Source organism: Penaeus monodon, chromosome 35 (genome assembly GCF_015228065.2).
Source record: "Penaeus monodon isolate SGIC_2016 chromosome 35, NSTDA_Pmon_1, whole genome shotgun sequence".
Taxonomy (NCBI): Eukaryota; Metazoa; Arthropoda; class Malacostraca; order Decapoda; family Penaeidae; genus Penaeus; species Penaeus monodon.
In genome coordinates this window covers 4,348,435-4,363,434 of record NC_051420.1, presented here as the reverse complement: position 1 = coordinate 4,363,434, position 15,000 = coordinate 4,348,435, and positions in this window count along the sequence as shown.

Below are 15,000 nucleotides of genomic sequence, written 5' to 3'. Positions count from 1 at the left end.
GAAAGAAAGAAAGAAAAAAAGGGAGAAAAAGAAAAGGGGGGGGAGGGGAGGAAGGGAAAAAAAAGGAGAAAAAAGGGGGGGGAGGGGGAGGGGGAGAAGGAGGGGTGGTCAAGGGGAGGGAGGGTAGAGGGGAGGGGGGAGGGGGAGGCATGGCGCATCCCCCCACGATTAACCAAAGCGGTAGCCATTCCTTCCAATGTTTTTGCAAGTTTCCCCCAAAAGTTTAAATTATATTATTCCCCTCTCTCGACCCCTTTTAAAAAAAAAAATTTTCCCTTGTTCCCTTTTTTCCCCTTTCCCCTTTTCCCTTTTTTCTTTTTTCTCCTCTTTTCTTCTTCCCTCTTTTAAGCCCTATTCCCCTCCCTTTTCCCTTCCTCTTCCTCTTTCTTTCCCTTCCCTCATCCCCCATTCCCTCCCTTTTCCCCCCCACTTTCCCCCCCCTTCCCCCCCCCCTCCCCTTTCCCCCTTTCCCCCCCCCCTCATCCCCCCTCCCTCTCCCTCCCCTCCCCTCACCCACCCCTCTCCCCCCCCCCTCCCCCCTTTTCCCTTTCCTTTCAAATTCCCTCCCCACCCATTCCCCTTTTTTCCCCCCCCAAAAAACCTTTTTTCCCTTTCCCCCACCCCCCTCCCCCCCCCCCCCTCCCCCCTTCTTGGTACAAAAACTAATTTTACTTATACTAAAGTCTACTTTCCCCAACCTCCTTCTCTCCCCCCCTACTCCTTCTCTCTCCTCTCTTCCTCTTCTCTCTTCTTCTCTCTCTCTCTCTCTCTCTCTCTCTCCCTTCTCTCTCCTCTATCTCCCCTCCCTCTATCCTCTTTTTTTCCTTCTTCTTATCCATTATTTCCCATCTATCTATTTTTTCTTCTTTTTCCTTTTTTCCCCCCTTTCCTCCACCTCCCCCTTCTCTCTCTTCCTCCTCTCTCTCTCTCCTTCTTTTTCTCTCTTCTCTCTTTCTCTTCTCTTCTTTTTCTTCTCTCTTTCCCTCCTTTTCCAACCCCCCCTCTCCTCTTCCCTCTTTTCCCTCTCTCTCCCCCTCTCCTTCTTCCCTTTCCCTTCTTCTTCTTTTTTCTTCCCCTTTTCCCCCCCTTTTTTTCCTCCCCCTTTCTTCCTTTTTTTTTCTTCCCTCTCCCCCTCCCCCCCTCCCCCCCCCCCTCTCCCCCCCCCCCCCCCCCCCCCCCCCACCCCCACACACACAACCCCCACACCCCTTTTACCTCTTTTATCCCCCCCCCCCCTTTTTTTCCTTTTTCCCCCCCCCCTCTCTCTCTTTTTCCCTTTTTTCCTCCTCTCTCCTTCTCTCCCTTTTCTCCTTCCTCCTCCCCCCTTTCCCCCCCCTCCCCCCCCTTTCCCTCCTCCTTCCCCTCTTTCCCCTTCTTCCCTTTCCCCTTTTTTTCCCTTTATATTTTTCCTTTTTTTCCCCCCCCTCCTCTCTCTCTCCTCCTTCTTCCCTCCCTTCTCCTTCTCTCCTTCCCCTTTCCTTCCCCTTTTTTCGCTCTTCTTTTCCTTTTTTCCTCTCCCTTCCTCCCCTCCCCCCCCCCCCCCCCCCCCCCCCCCCCCCCCCCCCCCCCCCCCCCCCCCCCCCCCCCCCCCCCCCCCCCCCCCCCCCCCCCCCCCCCCCCCCCCCCCCCCCCCCCCCCCCCCCCCTCCTTCCTTCCCTTTTCCTCCCCTTTCCCCTTTCCCCACCCCCCCTCTTCAAATCTTTTTATTTTCTTCCCTTCGATCGTTTCCCCGTCCGTACTAACCCCCTTTTTAGCACACTCGCGCGATAACACAACACACCACAAAACACCCCACACACACAAACCCCACACACAAAACACAAAAACAAACACCCCCCACACACCACACACACACACAAACACACCACACCAACACACACACACACACACACACACACACACACACACACACCTACCTCCCTCCTTCCCTCTCTCCCTTCTCCCCCCCTCCCCCCCACACACCCCAATCATCAACCCCACACTCAAAAATCTACTTCATTTTCATTCCACTTTACTGGTCACTCGTCTCAATACCGTCTACTTCTGCTGTTTACTCCTTCCCAGAATCACACGAGGGAAAAACAAGGAAAATAAAACTGAGTCACTGACGGAACGCAGAGCAAACTTCAGCTCTGCCAAGGTAATCAACAGTAAAATCAATAGCAAGTTCATTAATCACTCTTTACGCAAAAAAAAAAAAAAAAAAAAAAAAAAAAATTGCTATTAGCAACACTGTCGTTTTTGGCCGAGGTGTTTGATAGAGAGATGGATGGATGGATTGATAGATGTTCGTTCGTTCGTCCGTCCGTTCGTTCATTCGTTCGTCCGTCCGTCCGTTCGTTCTTTCGTTCTTCGTCCCTTGTTCGTTTTCCGTCGTCCGTTCCTTCGTTTGTCCGTCCGTTTGTCGTTTGTGTCCGTTCGTTCGCTCACCGTTCGTTGCCGTCCGTCGTTCGTTCATCGTTGTCCTTCGTTCAATCGTTCTTCGTCGTTCTTCGTCCGTCCGCGTTCGTCCATCCGTCCGTAGTCCCTTCGTTGTTCGCTCGCTGTTGTCCCGGGCGTTCGTTTGCCTTCTTTCGTTCTTCGTCCGCCGTTTGTTTCCCCCGTTTGTTTGCCGTCCGTTCGTTCTTTCGTTCGCTCGTTCGTTCGTCCCTCCGTTCGTTCTTTCGTTCGTTCGTCCCTCGTTCGTTCCCCGTTTTTCGTCCGCTTCGTTCTTCGTTCGCTGTTGTTCGTTCCCCCGTTTTCGCCGTCCGTTCGTTCTTTCGTTCGCTCGTTCGTTCGTTCCCTCGTTCGTTCTTTCGTTCGTTCGTCTGTCCGTTCGTTCTTTCGTTCGTTCGTCCGTCCGTTCGTTCCCTCGTTCGTTTTGTCCTTCCGTTCGTTTTTTTCTGTTTGTTTCCCTCGCGTTTGTCCCCCCGTTTGTTTTTTCGTTGTTGTTTGTTCGCCGTCCGTTTTCTTTTGTTGTTTGTCCGTCGTCGTTCGCTCGTTCGTTTGTCCTTCCGTTCGTTCTTTCGTTCGTTCGTTCCCTCGTTCGTCCGCCCGTTAGCGCCCTCGTCTCCGTCGTTTTCCCCATCATCGCCGTCGCCGTCCCAGTCTTCGCCTTCGCCTTCGTCTTCGCCTTCGCCTTCGTCCTCATCTCCGTCTCCGCCTCCGCCTCCGCCTTCGCCTCCGTCCGAGCGGCGCCGATCGCTCACTCTTCGGATCCGCTCTATCGATCCTCGCCTTGATTCGCCCGGAGATCATTTGGCCGTAAAGAGGCTGTTGCGAGCGGTCGCGGTGGCGGGAGGAACAGGTGGAGGTGGAGGTGGAGGAGGAGGTAAGGGAGGTGGAGGTGGAGGAGGAGGAGGAGGGGAAGGGAGGAGGGGGGAGGGTTTTGGGGGAGGAACAGGGGGAGGTGGGGTGGGGTGGAGGAGGAGGTAAGGGAGGAGGAGGTGGAGGTGGAGGAGGAACAGGGGGGGGGGAGGTGGAGGGGGAGGAGGGAAAGGGAGGAGGAGGTGGAGGTGGGGGGAGGAACAGGTGGAGGGGAGGGGGGAGGAGGAGGTAAGGGAGGAGGAGGTGGAGGTGGAGGAGGAACAGGTGGAGGTGGAGGTGGAGGTGGAGGAGGAGGTAAGGGAGGAGGAGGTGGAGGTGGAGGAGGAACAGGTGGAGGTGGAGGAGGAGGTAAGGGAGGAGGAGGTGGAGGTGGGGGGAGGAGGAAGGAGGGGGTAAGGGGGAGGAGGGAAGGGGGGGTGGGGGTGGAGGTGGGGGAGGAAGTAAGGGAGGAGGAGGTGGAGGTGGAGGAGGGGAAGGCAGGGGGAGGGGGAGGTGGAGGAGGAAAGGGGAGGGGAGGTGGAGGGGTAAGGGAGGGGAGGTGGAGGTGGAGGAGGAGGTAGGGAGGAGGAGGTACAGGTGGAGGTGGAGGTGGAGGTTGAGGAGGAGGAAGAGGAAGACGTGGAGGAGGAGGGGAGGAGGGGGAGGGAAGAGGAGGAGGAGGGAAGGGGGAGGAGGAGGGGAGGGGAGGAGAGGAGAAAAAAGGGGGGAGGGGGGGCGGAGAAGGGGGGCGAAGGGGGGGGGGGGTGAGAAAAAAAGGGAAGGGGGGAGGGGACGAGGGGCGAAGAGGGAAGGGGATGGGGAAGCGAAGGGGGAAAGGGGGGGGGAAAGGGAAGAGAAGGGAAAGGGGGGAAGGAGGGAAGGGGGGGAAGGGGGGAAGAAAGGGAAGAGAGGGGGGAAGGGGAAGGGAAGAGAAGAAGAAGGGAAGGGAAGGGAAAGAAGGCGAAGGCGAAAACGAAGGCGAAGACGAAGGCGAAGACGAAGGGGCGAAGCAAGACGAAGGCGAAGACGAAGACGAAAAAGGGCGAAGCGAGCGAAACGAAGGCGAAGACGAAAGACGAAGCGAAGGCGAAGACGAAGAAGAAGAAGGCGAAGACGAGGGCGAAGACGAAGGCGAAGACGAAGGGGGAAGACGAAGGGAAGGGCCCAAGACGAAGCGAGACGGGGCGAAGACGAAGGCGAAGCGAAGGCGAAGACGAAGGCAAGGGAAGGCGCGAGCGGGCCCCAGCGAACAGCCACCACGCGGGCGAGGAGGGGGGGGGGGGGGGGGGGGGGGGGGGAGGGGGACGGGGGGAAGCGAAAAACGAAGAGGGGAGAAGGGGAGGGGGGGAGGGGGGGAGAGGGAGCTCTCGGTCGGGGATTTCGGTCCTGTCAGCCTCTCGGTGCCACTCTCCCTGCCTCAGCGTCGGTTACGGTTTCTGCGGTCTCTCGGTTTGTTTTGGTTCTCTCCTGTTCCCCGTTCTTCTGGGGTTTGTTGTATTCATTTTTTGTTTTGCCATTCTTTTCTCCAAAAAAAAAACTCTTCTTCTTCTTTCTTTTCTTCCTCTTCATCTTCCTCTCCTTTCCTTTCCTTTCCTCTTCCCTTCCTCTTTTTCTTTCTCTTCTCTTTTTCTCTTCTTCTCTTCTCTTTTTTCTTTTCGGGGGTCGGTCTCGATATTTTTTTTTTTTTTTGCGGTTTTCGCTTTATTACTTTTTATGCCCCTCTCTTCCTCTGCCTCCCTCCCTCTCCTTCCCCCCTCTCTCATGTCGCTTCCTTTCTATTCCCTTCTTTACTCCTCCTCCCCCTCCTCTCCTCCTCCTCCCTCCCTCCTCCTCTCCTCTCCTCTTCTCTTCCTCTCCTTTCCCCCTCCTTTCCATTCCTCCCTTCCCCTCCTCCCATCCCTCCTTCCTCCTTCCCCCCCCCCCACCCCTGCTCCCTGGGGTTTGTCGCCTCTCGGACCCCTCCCCCCCTTTTCCATTAAACCCTCCCCCTCAAACCCTCCCCCCCCCCCTCCCCCATCCCCCACCCCCTCCCTTTACTCCCCTCCCCTCCCTCCCCAAGTTCTCCCTCTCCTCCCTCCCTCTCCACTCTCCTCTCCTCCCTCCCCCTTCTCCCCTTTCCTCTCTCTCCCTCCCTCACTCTCCTCTCCCCCTCCCTCCCTCCCTCCCCACTCTTCCATCCCTCCCTCCTTCCTTCCTTCCTTCCACTTAGCTCTCCCCTCCTTCCATATAGCTCCACCCTCCTCCCTTTCTCCCTCTTTCCTTCTCCCTTTCGCCTTCCTTTCTCCCTTCCTTCCTTTCACCTATCTCCCTCCTTCTTCTAGCTTTACCCTCCCTCCTCCCTTTCTCCCTCCTTTCCATCTACTTCCACCCTCCCTATCCCCCCCCCCCCCCCCCGAAAAAGAAAAGACACCAGTTGGACACTTCGGCCCCCCCCTCCCCCCTCCCTCCCTTCCCCTCTCCCTTCCTCCCTTCCCCCTTCCTCCCTTCCACCTTCGGAAAGAAAATACTTTTTCTTGTTTTGCTCCCTTATTTCTTTTGTTTGAGAAAGATAGAAGATATATATATATAAACAAAATATATAATATAAAAAAAAAGAGAAGAGAGAGAGGGAGAGGAGGAGAGAGGAGAGAGAAAAGAGACAAAGAGGGAAAGAAGAAAAAGAGAGGAGAGAAGGACCAAAGAAAAACTTAAAAACAAAAAAAAAGAAAAAAAAAAAAAAAAAAAAAAATAAAAAAAAAAAAAAATAAAAAAGAAAAAGGCAAAAAGAAGAAAAAAGGGGAAAAGGAAAAAAAAAAAAGGGGAAGGAAAAAGGATAAGAAAGAAGAAAGGGACAAAAAAGGGAGAAGGAAGAAGGGGAGAGAAAAGTGGAAAAGGAACAGAAGGAGGTAAAAAAAAAAAGGAACAAGAAGGGGAGAAGGAAAAAGAAAGAAGAGGAAAAAAAGGGTAAGGAAAGAGGAGGAAAAGGGGAGAAAAAAAAAAAAGGAGGAAAAGGGGAAAGAAGAGGAAAAAGGGGAAGAAAGAGAAGGGAGAAAGGGAAAACATTTAAAAGATAAAAGAGGAGAAAAGGAAGAAGAGGAGAAGAAGAAAGGACAGAAGGGGAAGAGGGGGAGAACAGTAAAAGAGTAGAAAGGACAGATGAGGAGAAGAGGAGAAAGGGAAGAAGAGGAAAAAGAGAAGAACAGTAGAAGAGTAGAAAGGGAAGAAGGGGAGGAGAAGAAAGGCAAAAAGGGGGAGGGGGGGGGGGTAGAAAGGGAGGGACGTTTTGGGAAGGGTCCCCCCCCAAAAACCGGGAGGATGAGGAAGGAATTAACAGTTCCCAGGTTTTTGGCGCATTCCCCTTTTCTCATCTCCTTTTCCCTTTTCCTTCCTTTTTTTTTCCCAATTTTCCTATTAGCTTTCTCTTTCTACTTTACCCTTTTTTTTTCTTTTTTCTTTTTCTTGTCCGTTTCATTCTTCTCTTTTTTTTTCTTTTCTCCCTCTTCTTTTCTTCTTTTTCACTTATCTTTCCTTCCTCCTCTCCCTTCTTTCCCCCCTTTCCTCTTTCCCTCAATTTCCCTTTCTTTTTTCTTCCTTCCTCTTTTCTTTCCACTTCTTTATTCCTCCTTCTTCCTCCCCCTCTCTTTCTTCTTCTTCTTCTTCTCTTCTTCTTTTTCCTTTTTTCTTTTTCTTCTTTTTTTCTTCTTTTTTCTTCTTTTTCTTTTTTTTTCCTTCTTTCCCTCTTTTTTTTTTCCCCTCCCTTTTTTCCTCTTTCTCCATTTCTTTCCCCCTTCCTCTTCCTCCCCTTTCCCTTTCTTCTTCTGGTTCATTCCCCTTTTTCCTTTTTTTTTTCCCTTTCCCTCTCTTCCTTTATTTTTCCCCATTTTTTTTCCCCTTTTTTCCCCCCCTCCCTTCCCCCTTCCCCCCCCCCCTCCCCCCCCTTCTTCCTTTTTTAATTCCCCCCATTCTCCCTTTTTCTGCCCCTTCCCCCCTTCCCCCCACCCCCCCCCCCTCTGTCGCGTTTAAAAAAAAAAAAATTTTTTCCCTTCTTCCTCCCTTCTTCTTCTTACCTTCCCTTTTTTTTCTTTTTCTTCCCTTTCCTTTTTTTTTCCTTTTTCTTTTTCCCCTTTTTTTCTTTCTCTCTTCTCTCTTTTTTTTTTTTTTTTCTCTTTTTCTTTTTTTCCCCTTTCTTTTTCCCCCCTCCCTCCCCTCCCCCTCCCTTCCCCCCTTTTCCCCCCCCCTCCCCTCCCCCTCCCCCCTCCCCCCTTTTTCCCCCCCCCCCCCTCCCCCCCTTCTCCCCTTTCCCCTTTTCCCCCCCCCCTTCTCCTCCCTCTCTCCCCCTATCTCCCCCCTTCTCCTCCCTCTCTCCCCCTACTCACGTTTTAATGGGAAAATCTTCTAAGAATTGGACGAGCCAATCAGCCGACTTCGATTAAGAAATGTGATGTCATTTTCGCTGTTATTCCTTCTGCTATTTTCTGTTTGTTATTTCCTGTCTGTTAGTTTCTGTTTCTTTCCTGTTTGTTATTTCCTGTCTGTTAGTTTCTGTTTCTTTCCTGTTTGTTATTTCCTGTCTGTTAGTTTCTGTTTCTTTCCTGTTTGTTATTTCCTGTCTGCTGTTATTTTCTGTTTGTTTCTATTTTCTATTTAGTTTCTGTTTGTCATTTCCTGTCTGCTGTTATTTTCTGTTTGTCATTTCCTGTCTGCTATTTTCTGTTTATTTCCTGTTTGTTAAGAGATATAGTGACGCAATCGTCGTAGCAAAATATAAAACTGTTCAAATAAGAAGAAAAATAAGTTTTCGTAGTAGAAGATAAAAAAAAGTTTTCGAATAAGATAAACAAAAAAATAATATCCGAATAAGGTAAAAAAAAAAAAAAATAATAATAATAATAATAATAATAATAATAATAATAATAATGATAATAATGATAATTTTTAAAAAGTGTCCGAATAGGAACATTAAAGTGTTCGTATTGGAAGATTTAAAAAAGTGTCCGAATAAGATTTTTTTAAAAATAAAAATAAAAAAAAAGTGTTCTAATAAGATTTTTTTTATTGTCCGAATACGATAAAAAAAAAAAAAGTATTCGAATAAGTAGATAAAAAAGTGTCCGAATACAAAGATAAAAGAAGTGTCCGGATAAGAAGAAGGAAAAAAAAAAGTGTCCGAATTAGAAAAAAAAAAAAATAAATAAAAAATGCTTCTTCATGGTACACATCTTGCGTGAGAGAGAAGGTTGCCAATGCGTCAATAAATTCACCTTTGCGCCGCCGGAATGTGGTAATTTCAAAACATCGATACATACCTTTTTATGGCAATAGTAATAATAATAATAAATGATCTCTGTCATTTATTTTTTTGCGATATTTCATAATGTTCATCATTACTTCTCAAGTGTTATTATTACTGTCAAATGTTATTATTATTATCATTACTATCATTATCATCCTCACAAAAAAAATATATATATATATATATAAATAAAAATAAATTATATATATATATACATATATAATATATATACATATATATATATATATATATATATATATATATATATATATATATATATATATATATATATATGCATCCCATCATTTTGCACTATAATCCTTACTTCTAAAAATGCCATGAACCATTACATTCACAATCATCATTAAAAGAAAAAAATATACATTAGCTCCCAAATTAAAAGTACAATAATAATTAAAATAAAAACAATCACATTAAAAAAAATTAAAAACATTAAAAACAATCAAATTAAGAACAGAAAATAATAAAATGGTTAATAAAAGAGAAACATAGAAAGGGAAGAGAAAACATGAAAACAAATAACGGAGAAAAATTACAGAAAATTAAAGAAAAGAGAAAAGAAAAGAATAAAAATAGAAAAAAAATAGAATGAAAAGAGAAAAAGAAAAGGTTAAGAAAACAGAGTAATAAAATAATTGAGAAAATCAGAGAGAAGAAAGAAAAAAGGAAATGAAAAGAAAAGAAAATGACGAAAAAACAATGAAACGTAAAAAAAAAAAAAAAAAAAAAAAAAAAAATATATATATATATATATATATATATATATATATATATTATATATATATATATATATATATATATATATATATATATAAATGCCACATTGACACGCAGCGGCAATAAAGCATATCATGAAATGTTCTGGATTCCTAAGAAATGCATTCCTAAACTATATGACTCTTAAAAGTATAAAAAAAACACTTAATACGAGCGAAGAAAAGAATTTTTGAAAAATATATATAGTTTTCATATGAAGGTTTGCGCGTCAATTGATTTTCTCAGATCAATTGTCCGAAAATGTGTTTATTAAATGCTTTGTCAATTTAAACCTTCGTCTGTAACATGAGAATCAATATAGTCACGCTAATGCACTCTACCCCGTGACTACAGTGCATTACAGTGAAAGTATCGATGTTTATAGAAGAGATTCAATTCACAAACTGTTCAATAAACACAATTGGTCTGAGAACACCTTCGGACCCGCAAGACCTGATATGTAGTCCTCATATGTTGTTACTCGTCACGAATATGTTGCAAATAGTCGACTGTACCGTAACTATGTTGGCTGCCACCACCATTCCCTGCGATAACTGATTGTCATATGTAATTCCATAGCATTCCAGTCGATGGTATGTAGTACAGAGTTCTGAATTACAGTGTACTCTAAGTCGTATATATTAAGGTATACATTTGGCGAGGTACATGCCTTGTCTTGTTTATATACTGACCTGTATATTAACCATGGAAGGAGAGGTAATATTACCGTATGGCAGTATAAATAATAATAACAACTACAAAAACAACAAAGACAGAGATGACAACAACAATAACAATAATATTGACACTAACACATTAATAGTTATTATAGTTATAGTAATTATTATTATCATTAATATTGTTATTGTTATCATTATGATCGTGTTTGTTATTATTACCATTATCGTTCTTATCAGTATTAATGATATTATGAATATAATGTTTATTATTACTATCACTGTTGTTATTACTCTTATTACTTTCACTATTACCATCAGTACTTTCGTTATTATTGTTGTTGTTGTTTTGTATTTATTATTATTATCATAATTCTTATCATTTCTATTATTATCATTATTATCATCACCTTCACCACTATTTCTATTATAGTTATTAGCATTGTTACCATCTCTATTATCATCATCATCATCATCATCATTCGTCTGACAACAACAACCAGGAATTAAAGCATCAATAACAATAACCACAATGATAATAACGCCTCCAGGTATTGTCTTTTCCCCGTACTGCTACCACCGTCCTCAGTCACTCGCCAATTCTCATCCATTTGCCTCATAAAAATGATAGTGCCACAGATAAATGCTACAATCACGAAAGGACGGCCTCATAAAGTATGTCAGTGCAAAATTATATGTCCATGCACTTTTCCTGGACATGATAAACTTGACATGGTCCGCTGTTTATAAAAGGGAGTTTAATCTAAGTGGATTCCAAGTATATGCGATCCAATGCTTTTCTGTGAAGGCTCGAGGCGTTTTACTCAGACAATAAAAGATGGGGTTTTATTCGTATTGTTGCTTCTAATATATGTAGGAATGGAGAAATACCGGTGATGATCATAACAACAGTGGAAATAATAAATGTCATAATAATAATAATAATAATAATAATAATAATAATAATAATAGTAATAATTGTAATAACAACAACAACAATAACTACAAGAACAATTAAAATACTATTACTACTAGTGCCAGTAATAGCAGTAACAATGATAATAACAAGTAATGATAAATATAAAAAGAAGAGGAAAAGAGAGGTAATGATAAAAAATAACATTAACCAAAACAACAATTTTAACCGACTCAACACATTAAACAAACATTATCATCTCCAAATACGGAAAAAAAAATATCACGAAACATTACGTTAAAAAAAGATGACGAAAAATTACCGAAAAGAGGATTAATTCGATTCCTACTTCAGGTGTTTTGGTCGGATTCCACACAACTTCAAGTGCCTCTTTAGGTCGAAAATAAAATGAAAAGCGTTTATTCTCGAGGTCGAGTAAAAGTAACAGAAAATTATGCAGGTTCTTCCGAGTTCGTAATATTTAGAAAGTGATAAATTAGTGTTTTATTTTTACGGGTGTTCGCGAGTTAGCAATATATCTATATGATTAAAAAATAAAATACCTTTTTTTATATTGAATAAATGAATATCTTATATTTCAAAGGATGTGCATTGCCTAACAAAATATATAATTACATTTCCAAAATTTTGCAATTATCTAAGACAAACGCATTTCATTTTGCCTCTAATATAAACAAAACAACTACAGCACAGTAATATCCCACGTTGTACAATTTCGTAATACAAGTAGATTCAATATGCCATCCTTTTCCCTTCTAATGAAATTTAAACAACAGAATTTCTCCATCTGCAAAACTATTCTATAACGAACAATACAAATCCGCTTCAAAGTTGGTAAAAAAAAATATATATTTATCACGCCTCTAAACTTCATTATTTCCCGCGTTATGAAATCAAAACAACCAGGTAGCCCTTTCGTTCTTGAAAATAATACTCATCAATTCCATTATCAACCAAGGTGCAATATCTAAATGCATATATAAATTAAATTTTCTCTCTGGCGCTTTCCCTGTTCTCTGTCTGCCTGTCTTTTTTTTTCCATCTCTCTTTCTCCCTCTCTCTCTCTTTCTGTTTCTCTTTATTTTTTCTCTCTTTTTCCATCTGTTTATTTCTCTCTCTCTCTCTCTCTCTCTCTCTCTCTCTCTCTCTCTCTCTCTCTCTCTCTCTCTCTCTCTCCCCCTCTCCCCCTTCCTCCCCCTCTCCCCCTTCCTCCCCCTCTCCCCCTTCCTCCTCCTCTTCCCCTTCCTCCTCCTCTTCCCCTTCCTCCTCCTCTTCCCCTTCCTCCTCCTCCCCTTGTTCTTCCTCTCCCCCCCTTCCTCTCCCCCCCTTCCTCTCCCCCCCCCCTTCCTCTTCCACACAAGGCACAAGCAAGCACAGTTAAGGGAAGGAGGGGGGGGGGGGAGGGGGGAGTCGCCGAATGCGATTTATCCCCTAATTCTTGCCACATGCCGCCGTCCCGAAAATACAATGCATTCGGTTTAGCATTTCCATCGGTTAAGATATCGGGGGGAAGTTGGTCTTTGTCGATATCTTTATGTGTGAATGTTCGGTCGCCTGTTTGCGGGTGGATCGGCTTCGCTCAGAACCTGTGTGGCTTGCTTTGCTTGGTAATAGGTACATGTATTATTTATGTATTTATGTATATATACATACATACATACGTAAATACGTCTATACATACATATATATAATATATATATGCGTGTGTGTGTGTTGTGTGGTGTGTGGTGTGTGTGTGTGGGGTGTGTGGGTGTGTGTGTGTGTGGTTTTGTTGTGTGTGCGGTGGGGGCGTGGGTGTGTTGTGTGTTTTTTTTGGTGTGTGTGTGGTGTGTGTGTGTGTGTTGTGTGTGGGTGTTGTGGTGTTGTGTGGGGGTTTTGTGCGTGTGGTGCTGTGCTGTGTGTGCGCGTGCAAACGTTCGTGCGTGCGTGTGTGTGTGTGTTCGGGGAAAAGAAGAGGAGAGAGAGAAAAGAGAAGAGAGGGGAGGGAGAGAGAGAGAGAGAGAGAGAGGAAAAGAGAGGAGAGAGAGAGAAGAGAAGAAGGGGAAGAAGAAGAGTAAACAGGCAAAAACAAAAACAAACAGCAAAAAACAAAAATAAACAAAAGGAGATTTGATTTCGAAAAAAAATCATCGACCGAAAAGGAGGGAGATTAATACAAGCATGTAAGATCGTGCGTGCGTGTGGATCATCGAACGCGCGCACCTGTCAGCGTTTTGTCAGTGCATGCATCCAGGCGCGGAGGGGAGCCCTATGTGCGTAAACAGCGTGCGTGTCCGTATCCGTGTGCGTAACCTCCGTACGTGCTCATGTGCGTAAACAGCGTGCGTGTCCGTGTGCGTAACCTCCGTGCGTGCCCGTGTGCGTAAACAGCGTGCGTGTCCGTGTCCGTGTGCGTAACCTTGCTGCCCCCTGCGCGTAAAAAAGCGTGCGTGTCCGTGTCCGTGTGCGTAACCTCCGTGCGTGCCCGTGCGCGTAAACAGCGTGCGTGTCCGTGTCTGTCGTAACCTCCGTGCGGCCCCGTCGCGTAACCCGCGTGCGTGTCCGTGTCCGTTGGGGGGAACCCGGCGTGCCCCGTGGCTAAACAAGTACCTGGAGGGAGGGCTTTACGAACAGCAGTCACTCCCCCCCGATCCTCCCCCGTGTGTGCCCCTTTTGGAATTTTTGTGCCCCTCCAAAAGGATTTTTTGAAACAGACGACGACTCTTCTCTCTCTCTTCTCTCCTTCTTTCTTCGCTCTCTCTCTCTCTTCTCTCTCTCTCTCTCTCTCTCTCTCCCCCTCTCTCTCTCTCTCTCTCTCTCTCTCTCTCTCTCTCTCTCTCTCTCTCCTCTCTCTCTCTCTCTCCCTCTCTCTCTCTCTCTCTTCTCTTCTCCCTCTCTCCTTAACCCCCTCTCTCTCTCTCTCTCTCTCAACCCCCCTCTCTTTCTCTCTCCTTCCTTCTCTCTCTCCCCTCCTCTCTCTCTTCTCTCTCTCTCTCTCTTTCTTCCCCTCTCTCTCTCTCTCTTTCTCGCTTTCTTTCTTTTTATGTCCCTTTCCTCTCTTTCTCTCTGCCTGCCTGCCTGCCTTTCCCGCCTGCCTGCCCGCCCCTGCCCCTGCCTGCTGCCTGTGCCTGCCCCCCTGCTGCCTGCCCCTGCCTGCCTGCCTGCCAGCCTGCCTGCCTGCCTGCCTGCCTGCCTGCCTACTTGCACGTCTGTCTCTATTCCTAATTGCATACCAGCATACTTGCATGCAAACGTGCCTACATGCTTGACTGACCAACTGATTGATTGCCTCAATAACTGAGTGTTTCTATAACTGCTCTCCCTCTTTATTCTCTCTCTCTCTCTCTCTCTCTCTCTCTCTCTCTCTCTCTCCCCCTCTCCCCCCCCCCCTTTTTTTTTTCCCCCCTCTCTTCCTCTCTCTCTCCCCCCTCTTCTCTCTTTCTCTCTCTTCCTTCACTTCTCCTCTTCCCCTTCCCTCTCCTCTCTTTTCCCTCTTCCCTCTCCATCTCACAATTTCCCCCCCCTTTTTCCCCTTTAAATTTTATCAGTTTTCTCTCATTTGGCCCTACCTCTACCTTTTCCCCTTCTCACTCTTTCTTTCTCTTTCCCTTTCTCTTTCTTTCTTCTCCTTTCCTTCTCCTTTTCCCCTGCTTCTGCTTTTGCTTCTGCTTTCTTCTCCTTCCCCTTCCCTTCTCCTTCTTCTTCTTCTCCTTCTCCTTCTTCTCCTTTTTCTCCTTCTCCTTCTCCTTTCCCTTTTCTCCTTCTCCCTTGTCCCCTTCTCCTTCTCCTTCCCCTCCTTTCCTTCTCCTTTTCCCCTTTTCCCCCTTCTCCTTCTCCCTCTCCCTCTCCCTTCCTCTACCTTCCCTATCCCTCTAGCTCTCCCTTCTCCTTTCTCCCTATCCCTCCGACCCTCCCTACCTCTTTCCTTCCCCTATCTCGCCCTTTCCGATCTCTACACGCTAGGCTTGGGTCGAGGAAGGGAAGGAGGTTTTGGGGGGGGGGGGGGGGGGGGGGGGGGGGGGGGGGGGAAAAAGGGGGGGGGGAAAAAGGGGGAAAAAGGGGGGAGGGGGCGG